This window comes from Lepidochelys olivacea, assembly GCF_965140295.1.
Source record: "Lepidochelys olivacea isolate rLepOli2 genome assembly, chromosome: 2".
In the NCBI taxonomy this organism is placed as follows: Eukaryota; Metazoa; Chordata; order Testudines; family Cheloniidae; genus Lepidochelys; species Lepidochelys olivacea.
In genome coordinates, this window is record NC_140412.1 from 58,402,773 (window position 1) to 58,418,376 (window position 15,604).

Sequence of the window (15,604 nt, forward strand, 5' to 3'; positions counted from 1 at the left end):
CATTTGTCTGTTCAATTGTATGATTTCTTTCTTTTGTGCATTCAACAGAAATAGATTCCAGATAGACAAAGATGACCTGCAACATCACCTAAGATGTCTTCAATTTCTGTGGGGGAGATCTTTATAAAAGAAGTCCAGGTCAAAGAGTTTAGTGATAACTTTTGTCAGTGTTATGCTGAACAAATTGTCCTGCCATCCTCAGAGCCCTGACCCTCTGCATTCACAATGACCCTTTAATCTGTACTGTTTCATCATCTCTTTAGTGAAGTATTTATCTACTTCAGTATCCTAGCGGAGTGCAATTAGACATAATTAAACAAAGACTTGCACATAACCAAGTAACTCTTCAGTGAAGATTCATCTAGCTAGGATCCTTTCCTTTGGAGAGAAAGAAATTAATGTATTTAATTATATAATGAGGTTAACATGCTTCTTTAAAAAATGACAAAGAAAAAGAAATGCACTTTTGCTTATCTGAATAAGTCATTACCAAAACCAGCAAACGTGCCAGGCAAATACGAGTACTTTTTTTTCCCCACTAGTCATTGTCTCCTTGTGTCCAGTTCTAGGTCAGCGCTGCTTTTGTGGTTTGAACAATTTAACAATAATTATGATTGCCCTTCCTAAATTGGTTTGGGGCATATGCTGTCCCCTGTTAACTTGAAGAGAAAAATGTCAGAACCACATGTAGACTACGCAGTCGAGCTGCCATTCATATTTAAACGTACTGAAACTACTGTGTCAGAAGAACAGGAAGGATTGAATCAATTATTGTGGTAAGCTAGGTTGCTGACTGACATGTTTTGAATTATACGTACTGGCATGTACAATATTACACAGGAAGATATAATTTGTTTAAGGGATAATGTTCCCAGGAGATGAGTATAGAGAGTTTTGGTGGGTATTAACTGCTGAAGTGAAGCAGAGAAATTTGTAAATCACATGGGCATTTGTTGCAGGCACACTTCAGCACTGTGATCAATGTGAGTCAAATCCTGAAATCCTTACTCAACCAAATCCCTATTGACTTCAGTGGACCTCCTACTACTGCTGAGACCAGAGCTTGGCTTGTTTAGCCTAACTAAAAGACAGTTGAGGGGAGATATGATTGCTCTCTATAAATATATCAGAGGGATAAATACCGGAGAGGGAGAGGAATTATTTGAGCTCAGCACCAATGTGGACACAAGAACAAATGGACATTAATTGGTCATTGGGAAGTTTAGACTTGAAATTAGATGAAGGCTTCTAACCATCAGAGGAGTGAAGTTTTGGAATAACCTTCCAAGGGAAGCAGTGGGGGCAAAAGACCTATCTGGCTTTAAGATTAAACTTGTTAAGTTTATGCAGGAGATGGTATGATGGGATAACATGATTTTGGTAATTAATTGAACTTTAAATATTCATGGCAAATAGGCCCAATGGCCTGTGATGGGATGTTAGATGGGGTGGGATCTGAGTTACTACAGAAAATTCTTTCCTGGGTATCTGGCTGGTGAATCTTGCCCATATGCTCAGGGTTTAGCTGATTGCCATATTTGGGGTCGGGAAGGAATTTTCTTCCAGGGCAGATTGGAAGAGGCCCTGGAGGTTTTTCACCTTCCTCTGTAGCATGGGGCACGGGTCACTTGCTGGAGGATTCTCTGCTCCTTAAAGTCTTTAAACCACGATTTGAGGACTTCAATAGCTCAGACATAGGTGAGAGGTTTTTCGCAGGAGTGGGAGGGTGAGATTCTGTGGCCTGCATTGTGCAGGAGGTCGGATTAGATGATCATAATGGTCCCTTCTGACCTTATTATCTATGAATCTATGAGACCGCAGTAGTTGGCCCAGTATTATCACACAAGGTAATTCTACAAACTATAACATCAAACAATGATTTCTCTTGTCTCACGCCTATTTGAAAGTGGTTCAAATGGTTCTACTCCCTCAGTCAACTTGGCTTAGAGGAATAACTCCTCAAAAGGTGGGTTAGAAAATGCCAAAGTCTATGCTAAGAAGAATGTAACTGTTTCAGAAAACAGCCTGTGTGATTATGGAGTGATGTCATTGGACATTGACAGACAGGCCTTGTCTACAATGGGGATGCTTTTCTATAATGTGCCCCGTTGTTCCCACCAGTGCAGCTTGCTCCAAGCAAATCTAATCAAAAACTGTGTTAAAAATGTTTGTGACACAGGGGTTCTGGTCTACACTAGTGTTCCTAGCTTTGCCACTGGACCAATGTTAACAGTGGTGATAAAATGTTAGTCAACTTGAGTAGCATAGAACAGAATGGCTGAACCCTACTCGTGTTGTGATGTATATATGTACAGAAAGGACATAGCCACACAATGACACACAAATCAAAGTAATAATCATTGTTTGTTTGTTTTTGCTTTTAGAGTTAAACCTCCAGGACCAAATGTTTAGCTGGCCTCCAGCTAACTTCTGATTTTGTGCCTAAAACAGGGCACACATCCACAGCTACAGTTCTGTGGGTATAAACAACAGCATACGCACATTCATAGGGCAAAATCAAGAAGCTACAAATGAAATTTTGGCCCTTAATAGCATCATCTCTCCTTTTTGTCTTCAATATGAATGCGCACAAAGTACAACCAGGACCAAATAGCTCCAAACTTGAGAACATTCAGAGCTTGAGAACATTGTTTGGCCCCTGCCTCTGTAATGGGGTAAAATAAACACCCAGATCTGAGTCTACCAGAAATTAAGTTTACATCTGAAGCTAAACGCTGTGGGTGGCATCCATCTCTAGCCATAAACAGAATGGATGGATTTGTTGGGGGGAGGGAAAATATGAGGGTTCAGCCCTGTCCTTAAGGGTCAGCTCTGCACTGGGACCAGTCTGGAACTGCAGAACCCCAGACAGAGAGAGTGCCCACTGCTGCATTCTTTTAGATGTACAGAATACATCTCACTCCTCATCAGGCCAGCTCTCCTGGACAGGGCAATGTAGCCACCTGCCTTTGGAGTCTCATCCATGAAGAAATTAGTCTCTGGGCTTCAGGGAACTCTAAGACTGTGCCCTGCTGCTATGCAGCAACACAAAGGTATATGGCGGAGGGGGACTTTTGTGCTCTCTCCACCCTTCATGTACCCACAGAGCAGCTGGATAGAGTTTGGCTCTTTATGAGAGAATTGAGAGGGCTTTTCCTGAACATTCGTGTTTTTCTTGAAAGAAAGGAAATTCATTACCATTACCTAGTGTATATCAGAGTGAATGCATCAAAGCTCTATTCAAATCTGAAATTCTCTCCTCTCAGGTCCCCTAATCACTGTAAATAAAACCTGAAAGGCCTAGGAAAAGTTGGAACTCAACTGTAAGAACCAGGGGGAACCCACATGCACTCAGTTTCATCATGAGAGATACCGGAGCTGCCTCTTGAACTCCTGAAGCCCAGCCCTACTAGGCCATAAAATGGATATGGACCCCAGAGTATAAATCCAGCACTAGATTTAGGGCATAACAATGGAGGCTAACATGGAGCACTGTTTCATCATCACTGACAGGGGGCTGGCCACTGGAGACCTTCTCCAGAACTATACAGCAACAAAGGCCGGATTCAGTCCCCACTGACTTAATGGAAAAACTCAATGGGCACTGAACCCAAATGAAGTGAGAAGAATGATCATGCCTAGCAAGACACCTGACTGTTCCAATTACCAGTGATAACCTGCTGATAGAGACCAGGATGTCTTCCTTCTCTGCTACCAGAAATCAAGCTAATAGAGTTTGTCATGAGATTTTTGCCACCATCAATGGGATAGGACAAAGGAGGCCACTCTCAAAGAATCCCGAGCAAAAGTAGGTTCTGATGGAAAATGTGGTGGTGGTGTCAGATGAGAGTGAAAAAAAGAATGTAACATATTCTGTTTGAGTTGGCTGAATCTAGACCAGCAGCTGATTTCAATGATTTCATTTAAAAATGAGAGGGAATACAGCACAAACTGCAATACAAGTGGCTTCCCTTTTCCTTGCTTATACACATCTGATCCCCACTCTGGGTGGCTAATATGGTGGAAGAAAATCCCTCCTGCCAGATTTCCTCAATTCTTAGTGTTCCAATACAGACTTCCTATAGCTATAAAAATGTCTTTTTCCAAATAAACTTCTCTGTAATGATGATTATTGCTGTTATAGTTCCTATAAACTTCTGAGCATCGTCAGATTCTGTTGACCTCAATGGTAGTTTTCAAAATACAACATTAGCAGCAGCATGGCTCTAAAACTTGACCCAGGTGGCAATACACGATACATCAAGATCAATTTTCAACATAATATATCACAGGGAATTAATTAGGTATGCAATTTCCATTAACAATCTGTTAAATTAATTGCATTCCTAATTTTCTGCACAGCAAACTGAAAATATATTCTAGAGTAGTGAATCATTATTATGTCTTTTGGTATTTGCTGTAGTGCCATTAATCATGTTCACTTTGTTTGGTCTTCATGGGGCTATAAAATAAAATTCCATTGGTTCTCCATTGTAGTTTAGTATTAATTAGTATCCACTTTGTGGAGTGTGCTTCTTGACTGCTGAAATGCCTTGGCACTTGTAAGGAAAGGGTCAACTTACAGCTGCATATGGCAGACTGTATAGCCCTGGAATTCATTTTTCCAGCAATAGCACTTGGACCTTTGGATAGTTTTATTGCTTGTCTTCTAGCTCAGACTAAGCATATATTTTGTACTGAAATCTGAGGTGTGACTGCAGCTCAAGTAGACATACCTATGCTAGCTTTACCACAGCCTCCCTAGGCAATTTATTCCAGTGCTTAACCACCCTGACAGGAAGTTTATCCTAATGACCAACTTAAACCTCCCTTGCTGCAATTCAAGCTCATTGCTTCTTGTTCTACCCTCAGAGGTTCAGGAGAACTTTTCACCCTTCTCCTTGTAACAACCTTTTATATACTTGAAAACTGTTATCATGTCCCCCTCAGTATTCTCTTCTGCAGTCTGAAGAGTTTTTTTTCAATTTTTCCTCATAAGTCATGTGTTTCAGACCTTTAATCATTTTTGTTTCTCTCCTCTGGACTTTCTCCATTTTGTCCACATCTTTCCTGAAATGTGGCGCCCAGAACTGGACACAATATTCCAGTACTTAATTTGTAATGAAAGAGGTGAGAGACTCAAACAATGGTTTAATTTTAAATTTTAAATTTATGACTTTGAATGTGCAGTGATATTATTGTCATTACCAATGACAATAATGGCATGGTGTGGTATTGCCACTCTTACTTATGTGCTGCTGCTGGCAGCTGTGCTGCCTTCAGAGCTGGGTGGCCGGAGAGCGGGGGCTGCTGGCTGGGAGAACCAAGGTGCCCAGGCTATGAACTGCCAAAGCCTAGAGTGCTGGGGCTCAACCCTGACAAGCTCCGGCACAAATTAAGCACTGGCCTTATCAGTGCAGAGTAGAAAGAAAGAATTACTTCTCGTGTCTTGCACATAACACTCCTGTTAATACATCCCAGAATGATGCTCGCTTTTCTTGCAACAGTATTATGCTGTTGACTCATATTTAGCTTGTCATCCATTATACCACCCAGATCCCTTTCCGCAGTACTCCTTAGGAAGTCATTTCCCATTTTGTATGTGTGCAATTTATTCCTGCCTAAGTGGAGTACTTTGCATTTGTCCTTATTGAATTTCATGCAATTTACTTCAGACCATTTCTCCAGTTTGTCCAGATCATTTTGAATTTTAATCCTATCCTCCAAAGTACTTTCTACCCCTCCCAACTTGGTATCATCCAGAAATTTTATTGTGTACTCTCTATGCCATTATCTAAATCATTGATGAAGATACTGAACAGAACCAGATCCAGAACTGATCCCTGTAGGACCCCACTCGTTATGTCCTTCCAGCATGACTGTGAACTGCTGATAACTACTCTCTGGGAATGGTTTTTCCAATCAGTTATGCACCCACCTTATAGCAGCTCCATCTAGGCTATATTTTCCCAGTTTCTTTATGATGTCCTATGACTACTACCTACCACCTGACTGGCTTGTTTGGCAGTTAAATAGCTTGCATTCCCAACCCAGTTAAGAAAAGTGTGCCAAATAGTATGACTGAAAACTTTGTATGGGAAAAAAATGGCCTTTCAAGATTTTGAGCACTAGTTCATATACATGGAAATAACATTTTTTTAAACGTCTTTTCCTGTCAAAAGGTTAGAGAGGAGTATACTGGACAATAAGTCAGGAATGACTCTGGGGCAATTTCAGAATATACTCGGAAAGAACGTAACATAAAGGATAAGAAGAAAAAAGGAATGAAAAGCAGAGAAATTGAGAAGGATCCAGAATCTGAAGACATTCCAACTAATTATGGTGAGCTAGAGAAGCACTAGAAAACTGGAGAAAAAACATAGTGCTCATCTTCACAAAAAGAAAGCAGCACTGTCCTGACAATTACCATCACATGGACTTGAGTGACCTATATTGGTGGATGAGAGTGCATCCTGTCAGCTGGGGATGGTATTCCCAAGGAGGGATTTCCTGATGGGATTTACTGCTTTCTCAAGGCATTCAGCTAAGGAAGCATAGCTTTAAAGTGTGCTTGACACTCCATAGGAGCCGCAATGGCAAAGGAAGCCAAGAATATACTTAGATTCAATGCATTTCTTTACTAGCTAGCACTGTCTGCATTTGGGGCTGAGATGGCCAGCTGTTGGCTCTTCAGCAGAAGGAGGGCTGCAGGTGCATCATGGTGCTGTTATCTGGGTACTCTGCACTCTTATATGGGCAGAAGCTGGCATGATCTGGCGGTAACTCAGGCCCCAAAAGTCTAGCTTCTATCAATTGTAAGGTAATGGAACAAATAAATATTAACAGAAAAAATCCTTCAAATTCTAGAACCCTAAACAATAAGCAGCCTGCACTTATAAAGAATAAATCCTGCCAAACTTTATTACTTTTTAGACAGATCATAAAATTAATGAATGAATGGTACCTAGTAGATGCACTCTGAATTTTAGTGAAGCATTCAAGAGTGCCTAAAAAAAAAAATCTTACCCTCCTAATTAATTCAAATTAGCCTGGATATAAACACTATCAGGTGGATTGAAAATTGGCTCAAAGAGCATAAACAAAAGGGTGATGATGAATGGCAATGTATCAGGTAGCGTCTACTGAGGTACCACAGGGATCAGAGTTAGAGTCAGTCTTACTAAATATCTTCATTAGGGGAAATAAACAGTATGTTAATGAAATGTGTAGATAATAAAAAACTGGGAAGAGTTGTGTACATCGGTGATGATAAAGTAACACAAAGGGACTTGATTAGAAATAGGAGCAGCATAACAGTAAATTGAAAAATGCACAATGATACATGTTACAAGAAGGGAAACTTATCTAAGGGTTGCTACATGGAGAAATGGATCAGTATAGATATAGCAGAAATACTTATTCCATTATAGATATACCTGTATAACTCCCCCATGTGGACACTTTACTCCACAATAAAAGTGACTTTATTCTGCTGGTCAATTTAAGCTCTAAAACACTGTAGTGGAGAGGAAAGCTTAAAAAGCAGTAATGCCAAAGGAGACCTAGGAGTGATAGGAGACATCCGCTTAGATGAGCATTTGCAATACAAAAAGGTACCAAAGGAGGTCAATGTGATTTTGGGTTGCATCTGCAGAGGCATCACATCAGGCAGGAGGGAAGACATACACCATTCCCTCTGTGTTACACACCAGTGTGATTGTACCGAGACTATTGCATTCAGTTCTGTTTACTATCAGAAAGATTTTGCCAAAATGGAGAGAAAAGCAACAATGATTAGATGATTGGAAGGGACTGACTCATAAGGGAAGATTAAAAGAGTCCAACACATACAGCTTGTCTAAGTGAAGGCTGAGGGGAGAACACTGTAATGCTCTATAAATATGGGAAGCTATTACAAGAAGGGAGATGAATTTCTTGGAGTGGCACACGGCGGTACATGTAGGAGTACTGGGATGAAATTGAGAAAGGAAACATTTACTCTGAGTGTAAGGGAAAACTTCTTGCCAATTCAAAATAGGTGAAGAGGAAGAAATAAAGGTGCCACTGTTTGGAACATTAGAATATTAGAGAGGCCCAATACTATAAAAGCACTAATCCTGCATTAATTGGGATCCATTCCAGGTAACCAAAGATTGTATATCTCTTCTAGCTTTTATTCATATGATTCTGTGAAGTGGTCATGAAAATGCAACAAAACGAAAAAACGGAGTGGGGAAAAAAATGAATGGTAGAGACAGTGGAGAAAAGGAAAATATGAAACACTAGGAAATCTTAAAAAACTAAATGTAACATAAGTAAGCAGTAATGTGACCACAGTGAGCACAACTTAAAAATAAGGCTAATGGTCTAATTCTTTGAGGTATTTCAATTCCCCATTAATCTTAATGGGAGCTGAGGGCACGCAGCACTTTGCAGAATCAGATTGTATTCAAATTCCACCTACATCAATGGGAGCTCTGAGGGCTGAAGCAGAACATCATACAAAGGAGATTATCTCCCTTTGCTATACTGCTACTTACAATCTAAGGTACATATCACATCGACAGATCCATGCTATTTAAATGAATTGAATACAATTGAAGTTTAGACACTAACACAGTCTGACCCTTGAGACAAAATAACTGCAGTCAAGAGATTAAATTATGAGTGCAAAATCTTTCTGCTGCTCTACAACCTTAACATATGACAGACAGGTAAAGAGGGGATAGCCCTTCGCTATGAGAGAAGCAAAACTAGAGGATTACTCTGAACTAGATTATAAAGTGATACCTGCCCAATTTGTATTCCACACTACATAATGGAAACTGTTCTCAAAATAGATTTCTAATTTCTGTCCAGATTAAATGCAACCAAGCTACTTTACTTGCTGATAATTTATCTAATACTGCTTAGCTGTGCCGTCACAATCACTACAATGAGTTTGACTTGGAGATATCAGCTGTCCTGTAAGAATTCAGAGAACTAGTAACAAAGCAGCAGCCTGCTTGGATTAGACGTACAATAGTGTCATCATTCCAAACAGACATCTGTGAATTCTAACTCTTTAGCTGCCTCATCTGAAATCCTGCTTTGTTTATCCACCCAGTGCTTGATACTTTCCCAGGGACCTGAGTGGAGCCATCTTCTTTATGCCTCAAACTACCCCAAAGACATCTGTGGCTCAACTCTTCCCCACCCCAGCCTGTTACTCTTCCTCCTTATGCCCTGCACTGGAGCAATTTAGCTACCAGATGAGGAAGACAGGGTGGACCTACCTTTACAGCACACACGTAAGCTACAGAAATGCTCTCTCCTGCAAAGGAATTAATTGTGCTCAATAGGACGAACGGGGGCAGCACTTAAGAGAACACAGGGCTTTGAGCATTACACCTGGAAAGTAGGGCTGAAGGTCTCTGTGCCCTTCCTCTCCCTCCCTTGTGGATCTGGTTTGTGAGCCAGGCGCAATCTAGGCCTCACAATTTCTCCCTCCTCCATATCTCTTCTGGTTGACACACTCCCATTTTCCCCTCTGTGTTCTGCAACTAAAAATACAGGTGGGAAAGATCAATTATACCAGGTCATCTTCTCTGTTCCCCCGGAAACTAAAACATAGGCCTTATCTGGTGCAATTTTTAAGGCCATGAGAAGTGGATGTTTTACATAGCAAATACATCTCCACTGAAAAACTCACAGGGACCAATGAAAAAAGAACAATAGCTCCGTGTTTACATTTAATTGCATAACATCTAACAGGATAAAAATTCACTTCCATTCAGAGGATCGCTGCCAGTCCCACTCTAATATAATTCTAAAACATTTCATTCTTTCAGCAAATGATCTCTCTCATAATCCCATATTATGGATGACTTTAGACAGTGATTACAATGGTGCATTATGGCTGCCTGTGTAGTCTTTGTGTCTCGATCTCCTTAATTATCTTTAGGAGACTGGCACAAGTTGCCGTTCTGCCAGCTAAAAAAGATATCTTTAAAATATGATACTGTTAATTCAAAAGCACTGCGTGAAATGAGGAAAACAAGATTTACTCAGACTTGCCCATACAATTATGGATTTTAAAATGGTGAAATTCCAAAAAACAACAACGTAATTACATGTGTAGCACATTATATGTCAGATGCTCAGCTGTTGTAAATAAGCATAACTCTGCTGACTTCAGTTGAGCTATGCTGATTTACACCAGATGAGGATCTACACGTATATCTTTAAAGTGCCCTGAGCAATCATTTAACCTTTTTTTCATGTGGGTTGCCTCTGTAGGATGTTATTTCAGGGGCACAGCTTCCCCTGTGCTGCACTGACACTAAATTTCATTGGCCTGGAACAGAAAAGCTGCATCCTCTAGTTGATACTGCACTCAGAAGGCAGCAGGGCCACAGAAGGCTACACTGTGGGGAAGTTTCCCTCGTTGGTGCAGTATTCTACAGTGATTGCCCAAACACTGTAGTCTCTAGGTGCAGTCAGGGGCTAGACTAGGGGCAATACAGCACCCAGTCCTCTGCTGTAATCAGAGAGTGCTGCCTATCTCTTGTCTCCCTGCCTTGAGGAAGCAGAACTCCTACTTGGCTTCTGCAAGGAGAGCTTCCCTCTTGCTTTAATCAACTTTACCCTCTGCATGAAGGGTTTTGGATCATTATGGTGGAATACTATAGTTCTTTCTTTTTTTAATGAAGGGAAATTTCCCCACAGAGCACACTCAGTGTGCCTGAACCCCAATTTGGTAGGGGCATCCTTCAGTGCTGACAAGGGGTTCGGCCTGTGGTTCCTTAGCTGCCTCTTCTGAGACTCCAAACAAGGAAGTGGGATCAATACTGAGAGCTACCATGGATAACCAGATCTGAAATATGAATTAATAAATATAAATAATATGTAGCCATAACAGAGTGCTTTCCACCTTCAAATCACAGTACAAACATTAACAGAAATGGCCCTGAACCACAACCTCACCAACTTTGCTGAAGTTCAGTTTTAGACCTATATTTTGCAGCTCAGACATACTTCTGTAGCGAGTCTAGTTGGAGTCCTGAACAAACCCAGACTTGGGAACATTCAGATTCAGATCGAAACTCATATTTGAACATCATAGTTTTTAATTTTAATTGGAAACCAAAGGCAAAATAACATTTTAATTAATATTATAGTCCTACTGTGGTTCAAGAACAGAGTAAGACCTCTTTAGGTATAATTGTGTGGGTCACCTTGTGTTTGTATGCATGGCCTTGGTGCTTCTCATGTCCCATTGTTTAATGACGGAAAGTGTTCTTCTCTGAAAATGTTTCCACTATTTGGACCAGCCCTGAGTCTCCACTGTTCACCCTGTCATCCTCGCCCTGGAAGATTCAAAAAGCACATTTTTCCATAGCTCTGTGCTTCAGAAATGAAATATAAAATATACTACTGGAGACAGCACACTTGCTGATTTAAAAGACCTCACAGGAAATGCTTTGAAATTACTTATAACAAATATAGCTGAGAGTTGCTTCTTCTCAGAACACCCTGCAAAATGAGGCTTTGAGAAGAAACAGAGAACAAGCTGTGTCTCTGCACAAACCATTTGACTTCCACCCTGCTTCTTGACTAACTTCACATTTGACAGCTTCTTGGCTTAATATGTAAGCTGGAGAGTTAGCCTCCCAAATCTTGGCCTGGTTCAGCTGCCACTTCAGAATTAGACATTGAACTTGAATTTGGTTTGGCAATTGTAAACATTAGAAACAGCATATGGCCAAATGGGAAATGGTAGGTCTATCACACCAGTCACATAGTCACTAAGGGCTAAGTCAAAGGGAGTTTTGCCTGTAGGCATACAGAACTGAACTCCAGATGTGCACATTCCATGTTGCAAATGTCTGTATTTTCCTAGCTGATTCTGTGTCTGGGAAGGAGCAGGTACTTAACTTGTTGGGTACCCTCAAATCAAAGAAAGGCACCTGGATCAGGAATTTCAAAGTGATTTGTAATTTTGGGTTCCTCAGTTATTGAATGCTCAGCTTGAGACAACTTTGATTGGCATGATTTTCAGAAAGTACTGAGCACCCACCCTATGAACAAAATCAGGCCTCCCACAATTGAAGCACCCAAAATCACGCGTCAGTTTTGAAAATCTTGGCCATACTGTCCATGTCACTACCAGCCGCTCACCAACTAGATAGTGCAAACCAGGTAAAACAAACACGCACCCAATTCTGACTAGCTCTGCAAAATGATTATGTTTTCTTTGTTCTTAATGGATCGAGAAGTGAACTGTACAAATCAAGTCTTACACAGTAAGAAAAGCACAGTAACAAATGGGGTTTATTCATTGTTAGAATTTAATTCATACCAATTAATTACATAATTCTTTCACTGTACTAAAGCAGGCCAGATAATGATATTTTGTTCTAAATGGTTTGAAAGGCCATTGGAGTGGTGCTGCAGGGACTTCCCTGGCCCTGAATGGCCCTGGAAACCCTTTCAGGGGGGAATCCTCAATGTAGAGGGTAGGACAGGCAGGAAGGATAATCCAGCTCTGACTGTATTATATTTCTGGAGAAACCTCCACAGGGCACAAGGCAGGACGATGCCTTCCATACAGTCCTAAAAAAAGTCCTGGGGGAAGTAGAACTGCTCAGGAAACTTGTTTTTTTTCCTGTGCATAATTTAAGTGTAAACTACTTTTCTTTGAATTCTTTTTCATAGAAAAAATGCAAACTACAAAATTTCAACAAAAATGGAATTTAGCCAACCAGCTATTTTTATTTTAAAAAATGTTTTGATAGAAACATTTTCACCCCCTCTCAAGTGAGGTACTTTGTGAAGGTTTCAGTCTCCTTGTGTGTGAGGAATAGGAGAGACACACACAGAGGGACTCTTTGCACGCAGATCACAACTGTACAATGTGGCCCATAATTCAGTTGAAACTGTTTTTCTGCATGAATGACTGAATTTATATTCTTCAGTTATTGTGAATTACTTTTGACGATCACTAAATATGCTAGACAACCCAGTCAATGAGCAAATACATGGTCCCACCAACCATTCCTTTCTTTTCTTATTCTTTATCCTTTCAAAATTAATCAAGATCACTGAGTTCAAAGCTGTCTGCAAAGAGTTACAAAGGGGATCTCACAAAACTGGGTGACTAGGCAACAAAATGGCAGATGAAATTCAATATTGATGCATGGTCACACCTTGAATACTGTGCCCAGTTTTGGTTGCCCTATCTCAAAAAAGATATAGTAGAACTGGAAAAGGTTCAAAGAAGGGCCACAAAGATGATCAAAAATATGGAACGGCTTCCAGATGAGAAGAGACTAAAAAAGATTTGGGGTGTTCAGCCTGGAAAAGAGATGATTCAGGTGGGATATTGTAGAGGTCTATAAAATCATGAATGGTATGGAAAAGTGAATAGAAAAGTGTTACTAACACTTTCCCATAATACAAAAACCAGGGGTCGCCCAAATAAATTAATAGGCAGCAGGTTTAACACAAACAATAGGAAATACTTTTTCACACAGTGTACAATTAACCTGTAGAACTCATTGACATCGGATGTTGTGATGGCTAAAAGGATAACTGGATTCCAAAACAACCAGATAAATTCATGGAGGATAAGTCCATCAATGGCTACTGGCCAAGATGGTCAGAGATGTAATGCCATGCTCAAGGGGACCCTAAACTTCTGACTGCCAGAAGATGGGAAGGGAAGACTGGGGTGGATCTCTCCAAAATTACCCTGTTCTGTACACTTCTGAAGCTCTGGTACTGGCCAGTGCTGGAGATAAGATACTGGGCTATCTGGACCATTGGGCTTACCCAGTATGGCTGTTCTTATGTAGAAAAGGGTAGTTATTTCAGCTAAAAATTGCCACAAATTAGTGAATTAAAGACACATGATTATTGCTAGCCAAAATCTTGTGTTTGTAAAGACTTGACAGTGTGAAGATCTGGTAATAAACACACCTCAGTATAGGCCTCTCTGTTTAAGGGATAATAAAAACAATATCAGAAGGGTCAAACATGTGGCTGGAAGCTAACACATGCTATGAATAGATGCCTTGTTAGCAGAGACTGGCAGTTCATTGAGTTTGAATAAAACTGTAAATCAAGGGACTCTGGAGGTGTGGGAGGAGTGGATTAAAAATTTAACAAAAAGCCTTGGTTTGTTAATTCCATGATCTGTCACATCCCTCCATCTGTGCAAAGCATGTGGGTGTTGAAGAAAAAAATAGAAGGGTGGAGTGTTACAGGGTTTACACTGAGATTCTAGCAAAGCATGGCTGCTTCTGTGCTTTCCAAGCTGTACTACTTCAGAACACCTCTGCCTGCCTACGGAATCAAGTTAGACATATTTATCAGCAGTCAGGCAAAAAATTATTTAAATAGCTGCACTGAAAATGACAATAGACATTTCCTTTCAAGAGGTGCTAAAGCAAAGAAAGATAAAGAAAAACACCATACCGTGAACAGTAATTTGAGTCATCAAAATGGTGTTTGAAACAAGAGATTCTGCAGACCAAAGTCAGGGAGTACTAACCAAAACAATGCCTGCAGTGCTTTCAAAAACCACCCTTTGAAATTCTGTAATACAGGGGAGCTGGAACGAGGAGTGCTGGGGGTGTGGCAGCACCCCCTGGCTGGAAATGATTTCCATCATATACAGGGTTTACAGTTTTGTTCAATGGCTTTCAGCTCCCCGACTATAAAAACTGTTCGAACGCCGCTGCTACAACGAGGATCTTCTGAACGAAAAATGAAACTATATAGTAAAGTTCTAATTCTAGTTATACTCAGAGAGTGAAATTTATCTTCGATAAGCTCCAATTACCATCCACTGCTGATTACTGATTAAATAATTAGTAAAAACCTGATCCTATGAGGTCTTCTAGAGTTGACTGCTTAAAACTTTACAAAATTAATTGAACAATGGATAATTTTTAAAGACAGAAAGAAATGTTTTAAGTGCAATGTCCAGTACTAATAGTGCATCTTTTACATGTAATTTGGTATTACTTGTACTGTTTCATATGTGGTCTGAAATATGCAAAGTCAAACATCCAGACAAATACCAGAAAGTGCTATTTGGTTCATCCCGACTTACAATATTCTTACAAAGAAAAGACCACTGAAAAACTCCCTTTGGCTTTTCACACCAGAGGAAATGGACTACGATGCAAAGCTGCTGACACCAGCACAGCTTGCTAGAAAAAACAGGGATATTAACCAATGGACTTTGTACTAAATTTAATAGGTTCTCACATGCAGGTCTACTTTTGTCATCTACACTTGTTACCAAGTGTTTGGCAGCAGACCAGCTGGAATGAATAAATGAGTAAAGTCAGCTGAATACTTCAATGGTACCGAGCAAAACCAAGATGATCTGTAAATTCTTCCAATGGAAAATGTATCCAAATCTAAAAGATGGGCCAAGCTCCTCCCTACAAATTAGCTTACTTTCCTATTACTAATCAGCATCTCCTATGGCCCAGGCTCCTAGGTCACACTCAAAGTACCCAGCTGTTTGATCCTTGCAAAGTTTCATTAACGGTCTTTCATATTTCATATGGTGGGGAGGGATAGCTCAGTGGTTTGAGCATTGACCTGCTGA

At 40.3% G+C, this 15,604-nt stretch overlaps 1 protein-coding gene across 1 annotated transcript in view; it reads right to left on the reverse strand.

Annotated features, from left to right (window-relative positions):
- Positions 1-15,604, reverse strand: part of KCNB2 (potassium voltage-gated channel subfamily B member 2) — a 306,079-nt gene that overhangs the window by 214,025 nt on the left and 76,450 nt on the right. The window lies entirely within an intron of this gene.